Here is a 19571-nt window from a genome sequence, read left to right on the forward strand (position 1 = left end):
AGTGTAAGAAATTTGTCCTGGCTACCATACCTATATACACATATAAAAATAATCAACTGAAATTTCTTTGTTTAGCTTGGAAGACATGGGCTAATGAACTGAAGGGAAATCCAAGAAGAGAGGGTATTCTGTTCCTGGAAGGAGAACTTGGTGAGGGTACCATGGGAAGCGGAGGGAGCCCCAGTCCTGGTCTCTGTTATATGGAGCTCAGCTGAGAAACACTATCTGGAGGAAAATACTACCGGCTCTTTCATAAACATGTTTTTATTACTTTATAACTGCTGTGAAGATAAAAAAGAAAAAAGAAGATAAAGCAAAAGGGATAAGAAATAAAAACGCGGAGTTTTACCTTGGACTTTGCCTGTGTTAAGCAATTAGACGTTGGTCAAATTACTCACCCACAATGAGGAGACAGCAATTTTGACTTAGTAGGGAGGAAATGGTAATAAATGGTTATAAAACATCCTGGTACTGGGACTGGCCCCGTGGCCGAGTGGTTAAGTTCGCGCGCTCCGCTGCAGGTGGCCCAGTGTTTCGTTGGTTTGAATCCTGGGCGCGGACATGGCACTGCTCATCAGACCACGCTGAGGCAGCGTCCCACATACCACAACTAGAAGAACCCACAACGAAGAATACACAACTATGTACCGGGGGGCTTTGGGGAGAAAAAGGAAAAAATAAAATCTTAAAAAAAATCCTGGTACTAAATAACAACGAGATCAAGGTTTGGTAGTTTTTATTTTTGTTTTTGTGATTAAATGTAAATTAAATGTTTAGTTTCTTAATCCTGAAAACATAACGTTTTCTCAGCCACATGATGCTAGCCAGAGGATCCTCAGTCTTCCTGAGGCTGCCCACAGGAGACTGCAGACAAACCTATTTAAAGAACGGATACCTCTGAAAGTATCAAGGTGTAGTTTCTATCGAAAGGATTGTGATATATTCCAAGGTAAAAAATTGAAACATGTTCCTTGGGCAGAATATTCTTTAGATGCCTCAAAATCAGCCCAGCCAAACCATGCTCTTTCTATCTTTTTTCATCATACCTAGCCCTTATCTTAGTCCTACATTCTCAGGAGTTAATGGAGCCATCATCTGCTCAGTCGCAGAAACTTCAGTTCCTACCTCTCTTTACTTAATCAGTTACTGGCTCCTTTAAACTATCTCAAAAGCTGTTTCTTGTCTGCCTTACATCCATCAATTCTGCCCCATCACTCCTCCTGCCAAATCTATGCCTTCCACTGCCCACTCACCCCTAATAACAGGATATATTTATCTGAAATGAAATAATTAATGTATATTTATAAACCCCTTGAAGAAACAAAGAAAATTTAGATCTGATTTATCAGTCATCATCCACCAAAAATATATTGGATTTTATAGGAACTTTATATTATAAAAATTTCAAAATGTGTGCAAAAAAAAAAAGAAAAGGAATAATAGAGCTTCATAACCTATCACCTATCGTTGATCCTCCTGTCCACTCCTCTCCCAACTTTTTTTCTCTGGAGTATTTTGAAGCAAATCCTTTCATCATATCAGTTCACCAGTCTATACTTCATATACAGAATTTCTGAAATTTTTGTTTCACTCACGAAAAGAGAGAGAAGACAAACTTGTAGCTGATAGCCTGGGAACACACTCTGTCCCTTTAACAAGAACGTTATAGAGTCTTTAGGAATTTTTCTTAATTTTCTGTTTTCCTTTCCTTCATAAATTGCTCTATAACTTTCGTAATTGTATTGAATTCAATGATTTAAATTTAAGTAGGACTTTTTATGCTGAATTGAGTCCTCAACCAATAAACTGTCCTCAAATAAAATTAAATTCTTGAATTTTACTCCCAGATTGCCAAAAATTTATAGGTCACATATAGTAATCCCCCGTTATCCGCAGTTTCCCTGTCCTCAGTTTCAGTTACCCTTGGTCAACCACAGTCCGAAAATATTAAACGGAAAATTCCAGAAATAAACAAATCATAAGTTTTAAATTGTGCACTGTTCTGAGTGGTGTGATGAAATCTCGCACCGTCCCACTCTGTCCTGCCTGGGGTGTGAATCATCCCTTTGTCCAGCTTATCCACACTGAATATGCTACCCTCCCGTTAGTCACTCAGTAGTCATCTCGGTTATCAGACCGATTGCCGTGGTATCACAGTGCTTGTATTCAAGTAACCCTTACTTGATTTAATAATGGCCCTAAAGGGCAAGAGTAGTGAAGCTGGCGATTCAGATACGCCAAAGAGGAGCTGTAAACTGCTTCCTTTAAGTGAAAAGGTGAAAGTTCTCTACCTAATAAGGAAAGAAAAAAAAATCCTATGCTTAGGTTGCTAAGATCTACAGTAACTTTTATGACAGTACGTTGTTATAGTTGTTCTATTTTGTTATTAGCTATGGTTGTTAATCTCTTACTGTGTCTAAGTTATAAATTATTTACCATATGTATAGGAAAAACCATAGTACATATAGGGTCCGAGGTTTCAGGCTTCCACTGGGGGCTTGGAGCATATCCCCCATGGATAAGGGGGACTGCTGTACTTGAATGATACAGAAGGGCCTAGATTATCTTTTGTCAATGAAATTAATGCACTTATTCCCAGGATATCCCATGATTCAAATTCTAAAGTGAATTATCTCAGTTTTCACTCTTTTGTAAATTATCCTATAGTCTGACTATTCTATTTAATATGTATCAATTTATTTACTCTTAAGCATCTAGGTTATCAAGAAGGCATCTTTCCATCAGAAATGTTGATTTTTATTAATAAAATTTAGAGGGCCCTTTTGAGAACTTACGTCTGTTTGAAGACCAGATTTGGAGTTTAAATTCAGCTTTGTTTTGCATTGTTCCTGTTATTATTTTTTTAAGAAAATTGTCAGATTATAAATCTTTTTTATATCATAGATTAACCTGGATTCCACAGGTGAGCTTTAGGGGGTCCGTAACTCCCTGGAATTCTGTTAGGAAGAACGCAGGAACAGTGAGTCCATCACAAGTGCCGTATGCCATCTGCATGTCTTCGTTCCCATTTGAAACTGTCACCAGGAGCACCCTTCTGCCTCCCCTCTACCAATTCAGATATTATCCATTCTGTAAAATGCTACTCAAAAGTTTCATCTCCATCGTGCAATCTTCCTAGAGACTTGAGACCTTCCATTATTTCTCCACTTCTCTGAAGCACAGCACTTTAATCTGGACCACACAAGTCAGTACTTGTACATTGTCTCCCTGTCCCAATTATATTATGAGGACAGAGAAGGTGTTTTAAGACCTTGTAGTGTTTCCAAAGTTTTGCATAGTGCTGCACATATACTAGAGTCTTAATAAATTTTTGATTAATTAGGACACAGGGAAAGAGTCTTAGGAGTCTGAAGGAAAAAAGAGATGAAATTTACAACCAAGCGCTATAGTGCCTCTAAAATCATATTGAAATAATTATCTATTAGGCATGCAATTTGAAGATATTGGTATAAAAATAGGTCTATATCACTTATTCCTAAGATCGCCTGCATTTGCACCTTACATACTCTCAGGATTTTATTTTTTCTCATTCATATAGCAGGCGTATGTTTTGCCCAGTTTAGCAGGAAACAGAATCTGAGGGAGACTGAGCACTCTAGGTTTACTTGTTAGGTGTAAACCCAGAGCAGTGAAAGTGAGGAAAAAGGGAAGAGAGGCAGAAGAGAACGGGAAGCAATGCAGAGGTAGGCTGTATGGAAAAACTGTGCCACTGGTTAGTCAGTCAATGAAAGGGAGGGAGGAGACTGATGATTGATCTGCCGCACTCTCCTATTTTTAATGATCAAAGTTCATCCCATGTGTAGTTAACACCCAGTGCTTTGCATTGCATCATCCAGATCCTTTGGCAGCCATTTGGAAAGCCAGATACCATGCTCTTTAGGGTGGTGGTTCATCCAAGCCCCAGAGTGGTAGGAGGAGCCAGAAACTCTGAATGACTGGCACAGCAGCAGCGACAAGGAGCCAACATCCCAGACAAGCAACTGGTTAACCCCAGGCTGCAGAGCCATGCAGGTCCCATAGTAGCCAGTCAGTTGTGTTCGTGGCTAACAAAGCAACCAGCCCTGTGGGGGTAGAGAGAATCTGAGAAAGTGCGTAAAACATTTCGGATATAGTCTATCATAGGGTTCAGAGCACAGGAAGACCATCTCCCATTAACTCTGAGAATCCCTTCCCGAGTTTTCAAAAGCAGCATAATATGTTAATTACAGTAATCAAATGGAAGTCCCCAGCTTTCATTCTGTGTGCACAGAAAGAGGATCTTTGCTCAGTTCAATGGAATTACATTATCTTGTGTCTGAAATAAAGAGGCATCCCTTCTGGCCAGCTACACCACATCGGGGTGAGCAGTGGGAACTAGCTTCTCTATATTCCATGTCATGTATGATACATAAGTGATCTATGGATTAAGTCAAAACGTATTCTATGGCAATTATATAAATTTATCAGGGGGCTCAAATGTGCAGCTTCCACAAGGAAATGAGCTATTGACAAAATTGCTCCTTACTCGACTCCTAAGAGAAAGCAGCACTTTTCAGTTTCTGCACGTAACTGCCACTTTCCATTCTAGGCCTAGCCCCTTGGGGGTTGGAGTTAACCCACTCTAGTTCCATCCAGGGAAACAGGTCATATTTGCAGGGCCTGGGGCAAGAGTACAAATGGAGGCCACTGACTACTGACTGCCCCCACCTTCTCTCTCACCTCCTGCCCACACCAGGAGAGGCCTCTGGAGTATTCTTGGGGACATTCCGGCCCATTCATCCAAGCAGCTCACACCAGGGGAATGATGCATCCTAGGGAGGAGAGATATAGGGAAGGGACACTGCAGGCTCTAATGTGTGCTCTGGGCTGTTGGGGCAAGGAATTCACGGGTCCCAGGAAGCCCGAGCATGGTCTAGAAGGGGAGTTGTCCCAAGAAAACCACAGAATTGCATATCTTGCTGTAGGTAGTTGAGGGCAGTGGACTGGCTCTGCTGTGTTTAGGCCTGGAGGCCTTCCTGCGAGTTTCTCCGGGCAGTGTCAATACCGCTTGTTGCCTGCAGATGACGTACTGGCATTTGGGGTGAGTGGCTGTATATATTTCTTACAAGGGATCAAAGGCTTTGTAGGTCAGGCAGCAATTTTTGTTTTGTTATCCTATTATGTAATCTAGCCAAGGAATTGATTACTGACATTTAATAGCTTAGACTGTAGAGCTTATTTTGAGCAGAAAATTGCCAAAGCAGACTAGTAGGAAGATGTTCAGAATCGTGCGGCGAGAGATGACTCGGTGATGACTATAGCTTCCCTTTAAATCGTGTGCTGCCAAACACCTGCTTTGTTCCTCTCGTGGATGAGGAGGTAGGGACGTTTTGAGGATTTAGCCAATTTCCCAACTTAATTTCTCAGGGAGAACCCTTGGAAATAATTCATTCTTCTGGCATAAAATGGTATCATATACTATTTTGATTACAATTTATGCCATTTTGCTCTTCAATCCGAGAGATTTACTGTCTCTTGTGAGAAACTATCGAGTAGCTTATTTTATATCCCTCAACTCACACATCTAATGAGATGAGCCAAACACGAGCATGTAAATTTCACACCACTTTGGAAAGAAAAAAATCTTTACTGAAAGCCAATTCCGATTCTTAAGAGACAAATTGCCTGTTAATTGAAACAAGTCAAATGGGGAAAGGTTTGAAAGCACAAAAATCAGCCTGAAAGACTTATTGGAGGTCACAGCAAGAGAAAACACCTCTTCTCCAGGTGCCCCACAGCGCCCTGTATCGTGTGCTATACTGATGCCGTGTGAGAACTGTCACTACAAAACCGCTAATAAAAGAAGGAATTCAACATTACACCTTAAATTTTTTATGGCATTTTACTCGAAGTATGCTTGGCAGGTTATGGCCTTTATTTCAGAAAATTAAAGCTTCTATGGGATGGCAGTTGCCTTCATCCTGCAGAGAGGCCCAGGCCTGCCGAAGTTATTAGCCCTGCTACTGGTCACGTGGCGGGGCCAAGAAGCTCGACGCGGCTGGGTCACTTAGCAGTGAGACATTTATGTCACCCTATCTCTGCTTGGGGTCAGACCTAGTGTTCTCTTCCAGTCTTATTCTTATCAGCCATATGATCTTAGGCAAATTACTTTGCTTCTCTGACCCATGGAGTCCTAGTCTCTAAAATCCAGATAACAAACCCACCTAAGGCCAGTAAAAGCATTAATTGAAACAATGTACGAAAACACCTGGCAACCAGTAGGCTCGTAATCTCCCTAAGTTTCCATCCACCTCCTACCTTTTAAATATAGGTGGAAATGAGAAGCTACCCTGTTCCTACCTTGTTATCTTTATTGCCTAGAAATTCAAGCTCACAACACAGGAAGTAGCACAGAATCTAAGGCTGAAATGGACAGAGAGCCAGGAATGGGGGAGACCACCTCACCAGAGAATTACTTAACTCTAGTGAAACAAGTTCTCAAAGGAGTGAGCAAGAATTTTTTTAAATTTTTAGATATCTATTTTTAAATTTTTTTGCTATTTAGGAATTTGACTTTATGAGCATTTTTTAGAAGCAACCTTTGCTCCACACATTAAGGGATACTTTAATGACACCCTCAGCCTTGGCTTAACTGTCACGTTTAAAAATGTATTGGCTAGAATGTGATGTCTTTGGCAACTAAAAATAGCCTGGTGTCTGTCCTTCCCCTCAGTATGCTGAAAGGCTCCTTTCAATTCTCAAAGGTGTGTGGTCACTAAAACAGAAACAAAACTGAAGTCTTTGACACCGAGCTTTAGCTGGAGGACTTTAGAACACATATTCCTTGTAGCCGAGATGGTGCCTTGCCCATTGGAACACTGCAAGTATTACTGAATATGTTATAGAAACAAGACTTTTGTTATCAAATAACATAAAGAATGTTCAAAACTTACTGTAAGACTTAAGTAAGCTTTTCAGATTTGTTTATAAAGAAAATCTCAACATCAATGATATATTTAATGTCTATGTATATTTGAGGCTCAACTAATTATGAATGTAGGAGAATCACTAAAAGTTGTTTTTATTTGCTGTCATAGAAACCATAAACATGGCTGCCTTTTTTTGTTTTTTTTGAGGAAGATTAGCTCTGAGCTAACAACTGCTGCCAATCCTCCTCTTTTTGCTGAGGAAGACTGGCCCTGAGCTAACATCCGTGACCATCTTCCTCTACTTTTATATGTGGGATGACTGCCACAGCATGGCTTGCCGAGCAGTGCCTTTTCGCACCTGGGATCCGATCCAGCGAAACCTGGGCTGCCAAAGTGGAATGTGTGCACTTAACTGCTGAGCCACCAGGCTGGCCCCCCACGGCTGCCTTCTTATTCCATATCTGTGAATATGATGATTCAGGTAATACAAATTAAAACAAAAATCTATCCTGTATAAATATTCAGGTAATAATTATGGTGTAAATAAATGAAGCTTCATTGATAAAGATGAGGCCTCATTTGAGTTTCATTTCCTTTCCAAAAAGTGCTTCATTTTATGTCATCCCAGATTTTTTTAATTCTTTTTTGCCACTTCAGTAGTATGGTACATCAATAGTTAGAAGAATAAAATATGATATAAGTTAATGACGGAGTTGGGCCACATAATTTCTAATATTTCCTCCAGATATAATATTCCTAATTCTTTATAATAAAATTTCATAAATAATATAAAGAGAGTTAGAGAAGAAAACCGTCATCATAGCAACAATGAACTAACTGAAACATCTGAGTTGCAGCATCCTTTCTATAATCCAGTCAGGCAATTCTTTTTTGATGGGTTTGAATATACATGGAATTTCATTATTACAAACTGAATTGTAGTAACTCAAAAGAACTGAGGGCCCTAGAGAGTAAGCAACACACCCATCGTTACATGTAAATCCAGTGCAAATTTGTTAAAATTATCAAATATCAAGAGAGAAAAATTTTTAAATAAGCTTATTAGATTTTATTTGTCTGTCTTAATTCAGGCTGTTATAACAAATACTATAGACTAGGTAGCTTAAAGAACAAACATTTATCTCTTACGGTTTTGGAGACTGGAAAGTCCAAGATCAAGATGCCGGCAGATTCCGTGTCCGGTGAGAACCCTCTTCCTGATTTGTAGACGGCCGCCTTCTTGCTGTATCCTCACGTGGTGGGGAGACAGATCTTCTGTCTGGTGTCTCTTCTCATGAGGGCACTAATCCCATTCATGAGGATTCCACCCTCACGTCCTACTTACCTCCCAAAGGCTACACCTCCAAATACCAACACATTAGGAATGAGGCCTTCAACGTGTAAATTTGCGGGGGACACAAATATTCAGCTTGTAGCATTGTCGCTTTTGTTAATGCAAGCTGTATGCTAAATAGTATTTTCGAGAAATGTGTGAATTTAGCAGCACAGTGACAGGAGGGTGAGTCCAGCTCTGTCTCCAGTGAGCTGTGTAGCCTTGCATCACTCACTTCCTCTGTCTGTGGTTTCATCTACTCTTCTGTAAAAGTATGGAATTGAACTAAATGACTTGTAAAGCCCCTTCCAGTTCCAAAACACTATAATCACCACTAAGGAGGGTTTGGTCCTTTTGGAAGTTCTAAATATTTTCAAAAGTTTTGGTTTATCAAATGCCTCTCCAGCAGATCTACAATTAGAAATTCAGTTTACATTTATTTAAATGAAAAAGCCATACATAGAAACAGGTACACAGTATAAGAAAGTGATAGTCTATTCCCCAACTCCATCCACACTGCAATGTTGCCCCTACAAATTATTTATTTTAGGCTCTTACCAACTGAATATCATAAGAGCTAGCTAACATACTAAGAAAAAATGTCAGGGAATGTGAAAATGTAGTAATTGTTACTATTTTCAAATGTTGTTGATCTTCCTGTTTGTTTTGCTTTTTATTTCTCATTTTCTCTGTTGTTGATAAACAAGACTGATCTTTAACATCTGGGAGCCGTACAACCAAGGTTGATTGGATCAAAGACAGACACCTGAGGTAAAACTAGTCCACCCATTGGCTTTCCAGTATCACATCGCATTCTGTCTGTCTCTCCTTCTCTCTCTCAAAGATTTTGAACAGACACATAAAGCCTGAAGGTAGTTATGCTAAAATATCGTATAGACTTGGAGGGTGTCAGCCATTTTGGGAACATGTGCATTGATAGGAAATGGAGTAGAAATGCTAAGAGAAAGGAAGAGGAGACACCACTTGGCCCCAGTGAGACAGAAAAAGGGAGAATGTAGTTTCCTTGGTTCCTGACAGCTTCTCAGTTTATGGCTTTATTTCCCATAAAGCCTAACTATATTTGATTTTGTGAGATCTTTATTATCACATGTTCCCACCCCTTTTACTTGAACTAATTTGAGTAGATGTCTGTTCCTTACAAAAAGAGCTGAGGCTGAAACGACTGGGGATATACCCCAGTGACTGCCTAGGGCTGGCTTGATCTATAACAGGCAGTAAATAGAAAGCCGAACATGAAAGGACTTCATGGACAATCTAAGGTCTTGGTTTACAAGGCTCTATGTTGTTAATTTACTGGGAACAATAATATGAGTGCCTCGCCTGGAATTAATTGACCCAAAGTGCTTCCTGAGAGCAGACTGGAGACCCAGGGAGACTGGGGGCCTGATTCAGCAGGTGTGCTTACCCATGCCACCAGCTAGTCCGTGTGACACTGCTTTACCTTTCAGTAAGTAGTAATACTCATTGAAGGAGAGTCCATTTTCTACATTTTAGAAACTTAACTCAGATTAACTACCCGTTCTAACTTTAGTAGTTACACTAGTATATGGTTAGTTTGTCTTTGTCACTTATTTTAAGGTCTAGAGTAAGAAATGTGTAATCTGAAAATTGAGAAATCAAGGTCATTTTTTTAGCCAAAAAGGAGAAAAAAATTCAAAATTATTTCCAGTTGGAGGGTTAAAATTTCTGACAGTTCTCCCTCAGATACGTAGAACCAAGGCTTCCGCACCTTCGCACACGTTGAGATGCTTAATGCTCAATGATTTTGTACTGGGCTGCATGGGCCACTGCTTAGGTATATTTGAACCTCTCCTACAAAAATATTTTCATTGCTCTATTATTTAACAATAATACTTTCTGCTTTTTAAATTTTCTTATACCTGATAGTAATAGTTAATACTTAAATTCAAATTTTAAACAATATTAATGAAGTAGTATATAAATCTTATTTCCAGAATTCATTAAAACTGCTTTAAATTTAAATCACTGCATATTAGAATATTTGTAATTATTCTTTTCATATGGTTCATATGATATCATCTGATTTAAGGGACATTTCACCAAGACACTGGGGCCGTCCCAGTGGTGCAGCGGTTAAGTGTGCACGTTCCGCTTTGGTGGCCTGGGGTTCACCAGTTCGGATCCCAGGTGCGGACATGGCACCGCTTGGCAAGCCATGCTATGGTAGGCATCCCACATATAAAGTAGAGGAGGATGGGCACGGATGTTAGCTCAGAGCCAGTCTTCCTCAGCAAAAAAGAGGAGGATTGGCAGCAGATGTTAGCTCAGGGCTAATCTTCCTTGGGAAAAAAAAAAATCACCAAGACACTTAACCTGCTGAAAAACGTACAATAGGAATATAATTACAACATGTAGATAATTAAAATAACAAAAATTGAAGAAATCTGAGCTATAGACTGAAAAGAATTACTCTGGCTTTACTAGTATATCGAATAGATAGTGTTTAAAATATTATAACCACAACTTTAAAAGACTGATAGTATTTGGACTGAACAGAATCCAGAGTTGATTTGTGAGCCTGAAGTAAACACACAGCATATGCTAGTTAGCACGCTCTATGAATAGGCTGCAGGATGTAAACAAGACCAGAAGTGTATTATCATCATAAGTTCAACATGATTAGTCCTACCAAACGGAGATTGCGTGTATCTTGCAAAAAGAAAAAAAAAGACATTCTGGGTTCTATTTACTTTGTCCCTATAACCCTTTCTATAGACACTCCTATTTTATTCTATTTCTTACTAGTGGTCCTGCTTTGTTCTCTTATGTTTATTCCCAAGAACAATCTGAACCGCACTTTGTTTTATACTTGCTGTTTTATGATTGTCATCATTGCTGCAAGGGACTAACCAAAAGCATAGATCTGTCATATAAACAGCAGAATAACATTCTTCGGATTTCATATTGCTCAACTGTAAAAATAATTCATTAACTCAGCCTTCACTCCATTTGTGCCTGTCATTTCCTATGGCTTTAAGGTTATTTTCATTGCATGAATTGATAACACAACTGAAAGCGTATTTATTCAGCTACTAACTTTGAAAGGATTATAGGTCATCACTATCTACGCCATTACATCAACATCTACAAAGAATCAAGAAACACCTATTTTCTGAGCCAGAGTAGGCTGCTTAGAGTTCCATTTTTCAGTCATTTTCTCTGTTTTTTTCTGAGTCATACTAATAATATTAATACGATAGCTAATTATTTTGAGTTTTTTCTATATGTCATGTTTTAATTAATTTAATCACTATTAAAAAAAAAACCTTGTAAAAAAACAAAACAAGACCACCGATAAGAAATCTGACATACGAGGAGAGACACTATACAGAGCTCTAGGGACAAAGTAGATAGAATCCCAATTTTTTTTTTTTGGTAAGATATAGGCAAATAGTCTCCATTTGGTAGGACCAACCATGTTTGAACTTTACAATGATAATATATCTCTAGTCTTGTTTACATCCTCTAGTCAAATAGTATGAGGAAGATACTAGTGTTATTGTCTCCTTTTGTATAGTGGTGATTACATAATTTATCCCAGGTTACAGAGGTTCAAATCTGGACAGTCTGGCTCCCAAATTCTTGCTGTAAATCACTATATGTGTGGCCTCTGTGCCCATGTGGCGTAAATTGAAAGCCAGAGCAAAGCAGAGTCCCCTCTGAAACTGAAGGCATCAGAGTTGTGCACATCCCAAAGCACACGCCTCCACCTGCTGCTGCTCTCCGAGCCAGATCCCTCAGCAGGCTGCAGGGCCAGGTCCTGCATTAGAGGCTCTGGTTGAGGCCTTCGCTACTCCCCTCAGCCATACCTCCAGGCTCTTCAGGCAGTGTGATGGAGAGAATATCCATCACACTCCCTTCCCTCCTGGGACTCATTTTCTGAAGGAAAAAGCCATTTAGCACAACAGTTTGTAGTAAAGGCAGGACAGGACCAGTCTTGGCCAAAATTATAAGATAGAGAACATTTCTTTGTTGGTTTCTCAGCTAGCAAAACCCATTTCCCAGCCTCTTGATGTACTCAGAACTAACCTGCTCTTGACATTCAATAACCTCATACTGGGTTCCCTTTGGGCTACCCAGGGCCCCCCATTAAGGCCTTCTACTCAGTACTGCCTTCCATCTTGAAGTCTCATTCTTTAAAATACTCCTCTTTCTGAGGCAGAAAGTGCTGGTTATTCCCCAATATCTGTATGTCCCTTCTTCCACAGTGATAGAGTTCCCATTTTCTGGCTCCCTTGCAGTTAATTATGGCCATGTAACTAGGTTTTGCCCAATGGGATATGAACGTACATTGTGTGTGCAATTTACAGGAAGTGTTCTTAAAGGAAGTGACGTATCCTTCTTTCCCCCTTTCATCCTGCCTGCTGGCTGCAATGCAGATTTAATTTCTGATGTGAAGGACAACAGAGAACAAGATAGAAGGAGCCCAAGTCTCCAGGTTTCATGGAATGCCATGCAGGACTTGGACTGACAACCTTGTGAACTAAAAAGACATCTGGAATACTAAAGAGAAACAAACTTCTACCTTGTTTACTATTACCTAGAATATTTTTGTTACTTGCAGGCAAGCTTAATCTGCCGAGTCCTCCTCCTTCTGCTGTTGAGCAACAAGATATGGCTTTGCTCATAGAAACAAAGGAGTATCCTCTCCATATGGCAGAACTCTGCGAGCTGCTCCCTCCTAATATAGCCAGTGAATATTAAAGGAATTTGGAAAAATCTCCTCTTAAGAAGAAAATTCAGTTTGCAAGGCTATGGACATGCATAATACTATTTTGCTTTCAGAAGCTGAATATCATGTGGCTTTTTCTTTTTGCATCCTTTCCATCTCAAATCCTGATTTCCCAGTTCTGCCAGCTAGCTAACACTTCTGCCAACTAGAGCAACGACTGTGTTCTGATAAAAGCAAAAGAGAACGTCGCAATAATTGTTTTCAAAATAGCATCTCGTTTAATTACCTAAAAGAAAAGAGCCATCGTATTCTTTTGCATTCTTTAAGCCATTTCCCATCCACATAGCCACCAAAGTTCATCTTTTAAAAATGACAAATTCATAGAGACAGAAAGTAGATTAGAGGTTACCAGGGCTGGGAGGAAGGGATTGGGGGCTTATTGCTTAGTGGGTACAGAGTTCTGCTTGCAGTAAGAGAAAATTTTTGGAAATAGATAGCAGTGATGGTTACATAACATTGTGAATGTAATTAATGTCACTTACAAATGGTTAAAACGGCATGTTTTATATATTTTACCTCAATAAAAATAAACTAATAAATGCCAGAAAAAAATGTGCATTAAGGGAGTAGAGAATAATGTCCACCCAAAACCTCATCTGTTTCTTTCTACACAACTTTTTATTCTATTTTCTAATTTTTATGCAGGCTTTTGGAGTTTAAAGAATATGTCTAAGATATGGTGCAATGGTAACCAGCATATTTTATTTGCTTAGCTGAATAATTATAAATAAAAGCACTTTTTTTAGTACATGGTTTCCTCTATTTATATTTAATGATGTGGGGGCAGAAGTGACATACCAAGATTCCTTTTACAGAGAGATACTTTGTTTGAGCCGAGCTCTGAGCTGAAAGGGAACCTGAGCTGAGGACAGACACTACTTCAGCTCCTCCATATAACAAAGGAGACAGGGAATACCTAAATTACGTTTACGCCTGTGAAACATACATCCTTGCTTAATTTACAAAGTATTTGTCCTCTAAGATTGTGTATTATTTTATGTAACGTATAGGATTAGCAGAATCTCCTTCATCTTTTTGTCTCCAACAAAGATTTAACTAAATCAAGAAACCCTAAAGCTCCATGTTCAGAAAATTGAAGTATAAAAAAAAGTTCTTAACGGGACACAAAACGACACCATATCCCAGGATATTAACTGAGGCAATGATAGTAGAAGGATCAATGAACCAGAAGAAAGGAAAATACAAGGAAATTAAAATCAGCAAATAAAGCAAAAGTATTCTAAAATCTAAGTGGGGATCTAGGGAAATAGAATGAAAAGAGGTTGGAGGGGTGGTTGAGAAAACTGGCAATCTTAAGTGTCTTTTCCATTCTTTAAACCTTCAGAGAGTTATTTAAATTTCCTGTATCAGGTATGTCTCTAGCATTACTGTATTCACAGCAACATGATAGCATTTGTCCTTGCTTCTATAAGGAGATTTTATAACTGCCTCTCAGGGTAACTTAATCTTCTCTACCTTCTACATCGTTCACAGCCTTATAGTGATAAGATTGTAGCCAGGGCCAGAGATAGGGAGCAGAAGAGAAAGTAGCTATTGTGATGCAATTTATTGAAAGAGCCTCTCTGTCCAAAATCAAATTCCTTCACTGCCTTGCCTCAGTGACCCAAATTCCACCTTTTGAAAATGTTTGCTTTGGGTTAAAGTATTATTGTCACAAGAAATTTTCTTAAGACACAGCTCTCCCTCAGGATAGCTAAGATAACCCAAAGCTGTGGGATTCATTCGTCGATGTGAGCTCCGAAGGCCATGAAGGAACAAGAGGCAGGACAGCTAAGTTTGTTTGTTTGAAGGGCCCCAAGGGTCTGCTCTCTCTCAAAGTCTCAGTCAGAAGTCTCATGTCACTATACACATTAACATGTGTTAAAAGATAAACAAGCATATTAAAAAAATTTAAAGTTTATCTGAGCAAAAATCGATTCAAATCAGGCAGCATCCAATCTAGCAGATACAAAGGAACTCCGGGGAGCTATACGAAAATGAAAGAGTTTTGTAGGCAGAAAGGAGCAGGAATGAGGAAGTTATACTAGCCAAAAAAGTGGGTTGATTATTGCAAGGTTACTTTCCTTTAGGGGATGGCAAGGGTCTATCAGGCAGATTACCTAACTAGTGCTGGTCAAGCGATTCCTGATTGGCTGGCTTAAGATTCCTTTTCTGGGAGAGTGTAAACAGTAACTAAGTTGTCTCGGTTTGGTACGTGAGGCACAGCATAAGAGACTCCATTTGAGGCCTTTTTTTTTTTTTTGAGGAAGATTAGCTCTGAGCTAACATCCGCCACCAATCCTCCTCCTTTTGCTGAGGAAGACTGGCCCTGAGCTAGCATCCGTGCCATCTTCCTCTACTTTATATGTGGGACGCCTACCACAGCATGGCTTGCCGGAGTGGTGCCATGTCCATACCCGGGATGCGAACCGGAGAACTCCAGGCCGCTGAAGTGGAACGTGGGAACTTAACCACTGCGCCACTGGGCCAGCCCCACCTTTTTATTTTTAACAACATGCTTTCCTCATTTAATATCCCATATTGCTACTACGAGTATTTCCCTTTAATTTTAATTAATTATATTTGGGTCATAGTTATTTCCATACTTCTTTTTTAATATCTGGGCCCTTGATTACTCAATTTTCTCCCAATCCATCACAATCTTTACTTCTTTACCTAGTCTTCATGATCCATGACTTCAACCACTCTCTTGTCAATACTCTCCGTTCCCTTGCTCCCCAAAGCCTTCTATCCCACTCCCCAATCCTAGACCAAGCTGACTAGCTGACTTCTTTCTTCCTACTCTCAGTCTATTGAGACCTGCTAGAGAAAATTACCCAGCTAAGGAGACTAAAGCCACCCCAGTTTTTGGTTTCCAGCCCTCAAGCTGAGTTTCTAGAGGCCCTAATCAGCACTTTCACAACAGCTATTCAAAATTTCATCACCACCCTCCACCACCCCTTAACTATCTCAGCAGATAACCTTGTTTCCTACTCACTAGGGAGATCAGAGGTCATCAGGCAGGCATTCCCTCAATACCCTGAGGCCCTACCTAGCTTATTTGGCACATAGCCATCCTTGAGTGGGACAACTCCCTCCCCAGCCTGGGGCTAATCCCTCCCTGGGTGCCCCAGAGCCCATCTGTTCCCACCTCTAAGACCTCACTCCATCAATTTTCTTTTCCCTTGCATTTGCCTCTTACTGTGAATAGGCTCAAGTCTCTAAATGAGATAGAAGCCAGGTTCCATGTTCTGGGATGGGAAGTCTTCTTGCAAAGAGGTCAATTCTCCCCCAATTCACAATTTTATAACAAATTTTTTGTAATTTGTTTTTGGAACCGGACAAAGTGATTCTAAAGTTCTTCTGGAAGAATAAATGGGAGGAAATAACCAAGATCACTTTGAAAACATTTAAAAGCTAAAGTTTTTTTGCTTAACAGATTCTGGTTTTTTAATTATCTATTTTTTCCCACTAAATTGCTTATACTTTGCTTTATTTATTGAGATTTTCAGCTGTGTTCATGAAAGCCTTCGTAAGACTCTGTGCAAGTGTAACAGAGCAAGGAAGAGAGCCATTCTCCTCATCTGTCAACACTACTCAGCGCACAATGCATCCTCAGGGCTCGGAGTGGCCCCTCAGAGGACTGCAGTGCTGTGAGGATGACATTCTCATGGAGGTGACTGGCAGCAGAGGCAAGGCAACGTTAAGGAAAACATGAGGCAGGTTTGCTTGAGATGCTCCCCAGGAGTCTCCAAGAGAACTCAGGGAGCTTGGGAAGGGAATTGTCTCATTGCTCTTTTCTTCCTTCACCTCAGAAAATTGCCCAACCCTGTCCCCTTCCTCCTCCAGGGTTTCCAGTTCTTTTTCTGTCTTGGCTAAAATAAAGAACTCTTCAAAAAGAGTAGTCTTAAGAAAGGCCCCTGCAAGGCCTGGTGGTCTCTCACCCTTTCCTTCTCAAGGCACTTCAGCACCTGCGGCAGTGGGTGAGGCTTCTCATCTTTGGAGAACTATAGCCTCATTGTCTTGATGGTTCACTTCACTCCTCACCTGAAAGGTATATCCCTTACTCTATTCCTGGGGTATATTAGTTAGGGCTCTTTTGCTCCAAGTAACAGAAACCCAGCTCAACTTGCTTAAGTACAATCAGAACATAGGCTCATGTAACTGAAACATCCAGGGGCAGATCCTGGTCTGGGCCTAGCTGGATCAAAGGGGCAATCAGTGTCGTCAGGACTTGGTTTTGTGCCTGTGATCCGTTGACTCCATGCTTGGGCCAGCTGTTTCCTTACGGTGATAAGGAGACAACAAGAACTGCAGACTTCCTCCCTTCATTTCAGCAGCCACTTTGAAAACAGTCTCCCTTCCTGTTTAATCAAAAGACCCAGAATTAAGGCTCATTAACTCTATCTCTCCAATTCCTCCCCCTTGGCTCCTTTCCTTTTTTCATACCCCACATCCAATCTGACAGGAAATTCTGTTGCCTCTGCCATCAAAACATATCAAGAATCCAACCATTTCTCACCCTCTCCTCAGCTATCCTCTAGGTCTAAGCTCCTATCATATCTAAACTAGATTATTGTAATAATCTCCTAGGAATATCCCTATTTCTACTCTTGCCCCTTTATGATCTATTCTCAACAAGCAACCAGAGTAATCCTGTAAATTGTAGCAAACAAATAATTCTTCAGTGGCTATCCCCCAGGGCTCAGTGCAGAAGGAGTAGACAGAAATGCCCATCTCGCAGCCTTCCCTTTTTTCTTTTTATTTGTTTGTTTTGAGGAAGATTAGCCCTGAGCTAACTGCTGCCAATCCTCCTCTTTTTGCTGAGGAAGACTGGCCCTGAGCTAACATCCATGCCCATCTTCCTCTACTTTATATGTGGGACGCCTACCACAGCATGGTTTGCCAAGCGGTGCCATGTCCACACCCGGGATCCAAGCCGTCGAACCCCGGGCTGCCGAAGCAGAACGTGCACACTGAACCGCTGCACTGCCAGGCAGGCCCCTCAGCCTTCCCTTGAAAGAGGCTTGCTGCATACTTCAGAAGCTGCTGCCTGAGGGTCAGGCTTCCCATGAGCCTGCACCTAGGTGCTGACTGAGATCCTCCCCTTTGCAATGCTGACAGGTCTTGGCGCACCCTCAACTACCAGGAGTCACTAAGAACAAAGTAGGCTGCTTGGACAGTTACAAAGGTTTGAGAGACATCCAGGAGCTAGGGCAGGGTTGAGTGACAGGTTCATCTCCTGCAGAGACCACTTCAAGACTGGCACAGGGGGCTGTTTGATCTAGTGCACAGAAACCAACACAGAGGGTCAGGGAAAATGAAGAAACAAAGAAATATATTCCAATGGAAAGAACAAGATAAAACCCCAGAAACAGACCTTAATGAAACAGAGATAAGTGATTTACTTGATAAAGAGTTCAGAGTGATCCTCTAAGAATTTAAGGCTCAAAACTATCCAGTGGTTTTTCTCATCCCAGTAAAAACCAAAATTCTTAGAATGTCCTATAAGTCCTGGAGGCTCACGCCTCCTGGTACCTCTGACCTTACTGCATTTTCTTCCGCCTTACTCACTCTGCTTCTACCAAAGTGGCTTCCTTGCTCAAATACTCCATACATGATCCTGCTTCAAGGTCTCTGCGTCTGCTGTTCTCTCTTCCGTATTCCTCGTTCTCTAGTCCCCTAAATATCCAGTGTTCAGTCCCTCATCTCTGTCAAGTCTTTGCTCAAATGTCAAATGTCTCAGTTAGGCCATCTTGGACCACCCACATGCATTTTCTCCTGTTTCTGCCAGCATTCCCTACCGACTTCCCTATTTTATTTTGCCTCACAGCATTTACCACCTTGTAATATCCTATATGATTTACCTATTTTGTTTTTTGTCTGCCTCCCTCTTGAATCACTTCCTGTAGCTAGAAGGATACAGTGTTCTAATTGGCCAGGTCCAAGTCAAATGCTGCCCCTGAAGTCAGGGGTAGGTTCAGCTCCCCTGAACCCTATGGTCTAAGAATGAGAAGTGGGTGGTTCCATAAGAAAATCAGAGCACTATTGCTAGAAGGGAACTAGATGCTAGGCAGGCAAAATCACAGATATTCATCCCAAAAGATGTGTTGTGAAAGACCTAATACAGAGATGCAAGCCTCTTCAAACCTCCAAGTTGGGACCTGTCTGAGAGAAAGCATAGTCATTGTGTATGATTCACCAGTGCTTCTAGTACCAAATTACCTCCTCACTTTTTAAATCACCCACCTGTTGTGCGTGTGTGTGTCTGTGTGTGTTGGGGAGGAGGGGGTGATCTATCCCATCACCTCAGTACACTAATCAGACCTGACCACAACTTCAGCCTCCCAGGAGGCACGTACAAATTCCCTGAGGGTTCTCAGGCAGGTACACCACTCGCACCTTTCCTAGGGAAAGTGGCCTCTCCAGGGAGAGCAAGGGGTGCATTTCACAAAGTCCCTCAGGAGGTTCCATACCTCAGTGTTACAAAACCTCATGGAGACAGAGGGCAGATGAAATGAAAGAGAGAAAGATCCAGAAGGAAGCTGAGACAACA

At 40.8% G+C, this 19571-nt stretch overlaps 1 long non-coding RNA gene across 1 annotated transcript; it reads left to right on the plus strand.

Annotated features, from left to right (window-relative positions):
- Positions 1-6739: 6739 nt before the first annotated feature.
- LOC139076713 (uncharacterized) lies at positions 6740-13763 on the plus strand. Its single transcript, XR_011528602.1, has 4 exons — positions 6740-6863; positions 7120-7389; positions 8949-9012; positions 12663-13763. It is a non-coding gene; the product is annotated as an uncharacterized lncRNA (long non-coding RNA).
- The last annotated feature ends 5808 nt before the right edge of the window (positions 13764-19571 follow it).

Source organism: Equus przewalskii, chromosome 17 (assembly GCF_037783145.1).
Source record: "Equus przewalskii isolate Varuska chromosome 17, EquPr2, whole genome shotgun sequence".
Lineage (NCBI taxonomy): Eukaryota > Metazoa > Chordata > Mammalia > Perissodactyla > Equidae > Equus > Equus przewalskii.